Raw genomic sequence first — 6,000 nt, 5'->3', positions numbered from 1 at the left:
TTTGCTCATATGCACGTGTCTGTGGTTGCTATGATTGAACGTCAAGGTCTATGTCAGGTTTGTTCTGGGGGGACGGACCCTTTCTGTTCAATGGGGAGCTGGATGAGCCCCACCATTCCTCTTGGCCTGGCAACCACAGCAGAGCAGGACAGATCTAGAGAGCTGTTAAGGCAGCTCTCCCATGTGATTAGTTTGAGCCTAACATGAGCTAAAATCAATGGGAAACTTGTGTGAGTTAGGGCTGCACTCATCAGTCAGAGTTTGCAGCAGCCAAGTGCAGCATGATTGTTATTAATATCTGCTGCAGGTATGAACACTGAAATGGTGCTTTACAGCAAAAAGAAAGACAAGTTGCTCTTGCCCAAGAACATGCTGTCCGAGAAGCTAATCCTGAGCTGCACATCTGTAGTAATAGAAACAGGATGTTCTTGGAAGTAAACATGCCTTATGTGCATTCCTCACAATGCTATGTAACACAGGGCTGCTGTGTGGCTTGGGATGCTGAGGGTTATCATATCACAGTCCTGCCCAAGTGCTTCACTAGATATCAGCCACTTGCCATAGGTGATGTGGGTCATGCCTGTGCCTTCCTTCAATGGAAAACACTTCTGACAGCATCATCCCTGACATTAGTGGTGCACGCTGCTGGGACTTCTGGGACCATTCCCGTGCTGTGGTGTGACTGAAACCCACACACCTTAGTTGCTTTCATGGGCAGCCTGGCTTGGCAGCCCTGTGCGCGGCTATCAATGATGCAGAGTTTGTGGTGACCCACTGCACTGATGTCACGTCCCCAGAGACCCCTCCTTGGGACCCTCTGTCCCTCTACAAGGTGATGCACTCCAGAGCTCTGTCTGCCCTGGCTGCAGAGGCCACGGCCACAGTCTCTTCCTACAAATCCAAGCCCTGTCTGTTTTCCCCCCACAGTAGGCTCCTACGGCTGCTTTCCAGGACTCAGTGCCTGGTTCTCACTGTTTCCCTCTTGGGAAATTACCCATCTTCCTCCCAGAAACGCGTGTCTTCTTTCTGCCAGTCTTTTTCACGAGTCACTTCTCACCAGCAGTTCCAATCCCCTTTTCTTGCCCCTCTCTTGTCCTTTAATCCAGCTCACATTACTCTAGCAGTAAATTATTTAAAGCAGGCAAATGCGTGCAACAAGCGAGCTTTCTGTCAGACATGAATCTGTTCAGGAACTGATACACTCAAAATTCCTTTCTCTTGGCCCAGCTGTAGCTTTAGCTTGTATTTTTCTCCCTTATGCAGCCCCAGTGCCCTATGTCACATCCCTTATTGAGGTCCATAGGAACACTGCAGATGTGCACCTCTTCCAGTCTTGTGTTCTTGCACTTGTTTTCATCAGACTCCTTTCCATGCACCCTTCCAGTACTCCATCAAGCCACCTGTGCATATCATTGGCGTTCTCCCCCCCTTAAGGTTGCGACAGGGAGAAGCAGTGGCAAGGTTTGCTCAAGAGATGTTACATAGACCTGAGAAGCTCTTGTGGGAAATTTTGAGCTTCAGTAGGATCTTAGTCCTCCCATTGATGTTTTCAAAGCTGAGTCAGGTTTGAATTGCCCTGAAGACATCCTCAGTCTCTCTTACATCAATGCGTGGTAGCGGACACTGGTTGTAGCATCATCTCTTGAGGCAGAAATGCATGCCCACGGAGACAAGCACAAGCTGTCTTCCATAAGGAGCAGGTCTGAAGGCGGATCACTGTTGGTCTTTCTCTTACATGTTCAATCGGTGTGACCACCCCCTCCCCCACAGTCCTGCAGGGATATATTTCAGTCGGCTAATTATAAATTCCCTCTGTCGTGCATCAGCTGGATGCAGCAATGCCTGGTGGCACGAACCTCGCCTCCTTCATTGGTGCTGTGCACCTCTCTTGCTTCAGGCAAAAGTAATTTCCCCAGCCTGGAAATGTGATTTAATTTGACCTTGTTCACACAGGTTCTGCATCTTTTACATTCCCACCCCCAATGATAAAACAGGATCAGAGAAAATTGCTGTGATTCACGGCGATGCCCGCCCTCAGCCTCCAGTTCTGTTTGATTCTCCCTCTCCCCCATCCCCTGCTCTGCCTGCTTTCCTTATGCAGTACTTCTGGCTGCAGGTGGAAGCTGTGAGAGGGATATGAAGGTGTGCCACCACATGATTGTGTCACATCCTTGCTGCCAATGATCCCATTTAGAGGAGCATTTGTAGAGCTCTATGCACCCTCCTTTGCAAGCTCAGAAGATCTTCTTGGTGGGATGCCCTCCCATTGGTATGGGTTTGATCCTCAGCTGTGAGACCTCAGTGAGCTTCTCTAGTGACGATGGCCTTTTTAGCAGTGCCAAATTACAGGCTTGGGGTAGCTGAGCTGTCAGAATGGCATTTATAACACAGTTCCTACTTGGGAGCATCCAAATGCACACGGGATGCTTGGCGAGGCAAGCGCTCAGCTGTTTCCTCCAGTAAATTCGGGCTTGGGAACAGCAAGCCATTTTACACCAGCTCACAAAAGCCAGGAGCCATGACAAGAAACACTGGCTATCTGCAGTAATAAGCTGCAGAGAGCCATGGAAGCATGCTTACAATATTTTCCCGGTAATGGGGATGGCATCAATTGTCAGCGAAGCAGACAATCTGGCTGCACGTGTCATTCAGACTTTTTAATGCTCTGCTTCTTGTCTGTCGGCTTTCCCTTTTGTGCTGAACTGTTGCTAGAGACCTGGAAAATCTGCTGGGTCCTGTGCCAGATAGTGTGGATGCTTTCCCTCCAAATACAGACAGCTTTTATCTCATTTTAGCTGTTTGGGACTGCTACTCATTATAGAGAGTTTCTGAAGGGGCTGAGAAATGTCTCCTGAAAGGATATCAGAGCTATATTAGACATTGCAACTGCTATAGGAGATCATGCTTGCTCTTTCTGCCCTTCAGCAATTCACAACTAATGGACTGGATGATCTTAGTTTGGATTCAATGATCTTAGTGGTCTTTACAACCTTCGTGATTCTAAATGGAAAATGGTCTGAACGGGGCATGCCCAAAGCAAGGGTTGTGGGGATGCGACACTGAGGGATGTGGTCAGTGGGCATGGTGGGGTGGAGTTGGACGGGGTGATCTTAGAGGTCTTTTCCAACCTTTACGATTCTATGAGGACAACACATAGCTGCCCACATTGGCTCACTGACACCCAAGCACTGCCTGCTGCAGAACAGTGTTTTTGTGACACCCATCATTTCCATTCATCACCCACCACCACCCCAGGCAGACTGTATAGGACTCGGTGAGCTTCTCGCCCTCTCTAGCTCTTTTTAAACTCACCTTCCTTGCTGCACATCTTGGCTCGTTTTCATTCTCTCAGCAAGGAATTTGCCTCCGCCCCTCGTCTTCAAGCTGGAATGAGCATACTGATGCTCCCCTCCACCTTCTCGCTGTCTCTTGTCTATTTAAACTGTAATGTTTTAGGAGCAGGGACATTAACCCTCGTCTGGATTAGCATTGCTCTAATGTAAATAATATTAGTTACATTATAGATGTTTCCGTAATTAGAGTTCTTCTTTCTATAGGCATTTAAACACCTCGTCTCCTCATTTGACAGTTATGCTATTTGATTTGTGTTCTCCTGATGCAGAGAGTGGTACAGAAACCCTTTTATCTCTCCTGATGAAGGGGTTTGGACTTTGATTGGATTTGGTTTTTTTAGCAGTCTTTGCAGGGAGGAACCCATGGATAGGTGGGTACAATCTGAGTAAGGTGCAATTTGAATGGGGTTAAATAGCGTGGTGAGAAGCAGGGTTTTAACCACAGTTTTATCAGGGAGTTTTTATTCAAACTGTACAGAGAGCTGTGGGTGCCCCATCCCTGGAGGTACCCAAGGCCAGGTGGGGTGGGGCCTGAACAGCCTGAGCTGGTGGGGGGCAGACAGCCCACGGCAGGGGTTGGAATGGATGGGCTTTGAGGTCCCTTCCAACCCAACTCATTCTATTATTCCACAATTTCTTGAAAGAGTATGTGGTAAGGATGAGCCCTTCCCAAAACAAGAGGCAAAAAGAGCTGGCCTGCATGGCAAAATGTCTTGTCTTGCCTGTCCCCACTCACCTGCCTTTGAGCAGGATGCGTCCCTGTTTACTGACATGAGTAGGGGAGAGCACTAGTGAAAGAATTTACCAGGGTTGGCTTTATCAGAGAGGTTTGTCTCGGCAGATGGCTGTGTGTTTTAAATTTAAACCGAGAGGCATAAATAGTGGAAAAGAGAAGAGGGTAATAAGAAAAATATTAAACTGCCCAGTGCAAATCCTTGGGGAACTTCTATTGCAATAACTGACCTCCCATATAGCACCATTTATTTCATACGCTGGCAGCTTTATAGGTGCTTGTACAGCTACAGACGAACACCAATTTGCCAGCGCAGTTTGTTTTGATAACTGTTGTTTTCAATAAATCTATATTAAAATCAAAGTGAAAATTAAATAGACCAAAGTCGGTAGCACTGGAGATAAGGGAGAGCATTATGTGTCGGAGCTCGCTCTTACCTCCTGTGTGTGTGATGCATTTTGGCAGTCCCAGACTCACTTTTCGTTGCCTCTCTGCATATTCCCACCTCTGTGCACCATCCTTCCTACCCCTGGCCCTGCGGGTGCCTCTGATGACAGCAGAGGAAGAGAGGGAGGAGAAAAGAGAGAATAGAAAGCCCAGCACCAGGGCAGGGAAGGAAGGAAAGAAGAAAGCAAGGAAGGACGGAGCGAGTGCTGGGAAACGAGGGGAGGAAGAGAGAGGCTGGAAAAGGAAAGAAGGACGCCAAGCTCTGTAGGGGAAAGACAAAGAGGCAGAAAATAGAATAAACAGAGGGAAGGCGATGGGGAAATCAAAGCAGTGCGAACAGAAGAAAGGAAAGCTTGTGGGACCATGCTCTGTGTGCACCCTGCAGAGCTCAGGTGGGCTTTGGGAGTGTGGGAGGGACAGGGGATGCCTTGAGGATGGCCAGGAATCGAGGCAATACCCTACAGACCTGGAGAGCACAGCTGGAAGGGCAGCAGCTAGGGCTGGCCAGGTCATTAGTTAATTGCTCTGGGGCTGTTTGGAGGAGGTTAGATCCAGGAGGTGCTGCCTAGCACTGAACATCGCACTTGAGTCCAAGCAAATAATGAACAGAAGAGATTTCATGGTAGAGCAGGTCAATGTTTTTCCGGCAGACCAGTTTTGTAGCAGAAAATGTTGATCGGATCAACTGGAAGCATTTCCTAGGACGTGTTGATATTACCCAAGCTTTCATTCAGAAAACATCCACAACACAGATGATCTGTGTTCTTTTTTATTCATCTCCTCCTGTCTGCATTGTTTCACCCTCTGCACCCATTTTGTTCCCAGTGCTTGGCCAAAAACATGAAGTCTCCAGACCTGGCGGCTACCAGGAGCTCTTTTGGTCCAATATTTCCTTCTTTCTTCACTTCCCTGATCATAGCAAGGATCCAAAGAGTAGGGACGAGGCAGCAGCGGGGCTGGGTGACAGCCCTTTTGGGCACGGGTGTTTGATTTCACAGGGAGACTCAGCCCTTCTCACAGGGATCTTAAAAAGGGTGGAGGTTCCTCCTGCCTCTGTAACACGCAATAAAACGAGACGTAGCAGTGCGGTGTAATGCGTGGTTGGGACTTGCAGATTGATGTAATAAGAAATACTGGAATGGTGGAGTGAAAAGAAATGCACTATTTTTATTTTGGGATATGTCAGCAAATGAAAAATAAAACACAAAAAACCCACAAAAAAAAAACAACAACCCAACCCCAAACCTTGAGAACTACAGTTTCTGCCCCAGCTTAGGTCAGAAATCATATTTATTTGCAACCGCAGGATGTCCCAAGGGACAGGAATTCCTTCATTATTATTTTTGGCCAGCTGTCTTCCATATGACGGCCCGTGAAAAGCATTTTATCTCATGTTAAAACCCTCCACATAAAAACGTCTCCCTACCTTGCAGCAGGTGTGCTCGTCCGGAGGGGAGATTTGCTTTA

Source organism: Coturnix japonica, chromosome 11 (assembly GCF_054131305.1).
Source record: "Coturnix japonica strain WE chromosome 11, WE-NBRP24, whole genome shotgun sequence".
NCBI lineage: Eukaryota > Metazoa > Chordata > Aves > Galliformes > Phasianidae > Coturnix > Coturnix japonica.
This window is presented reverse-complemented; position numbering follows the sequence as displayed.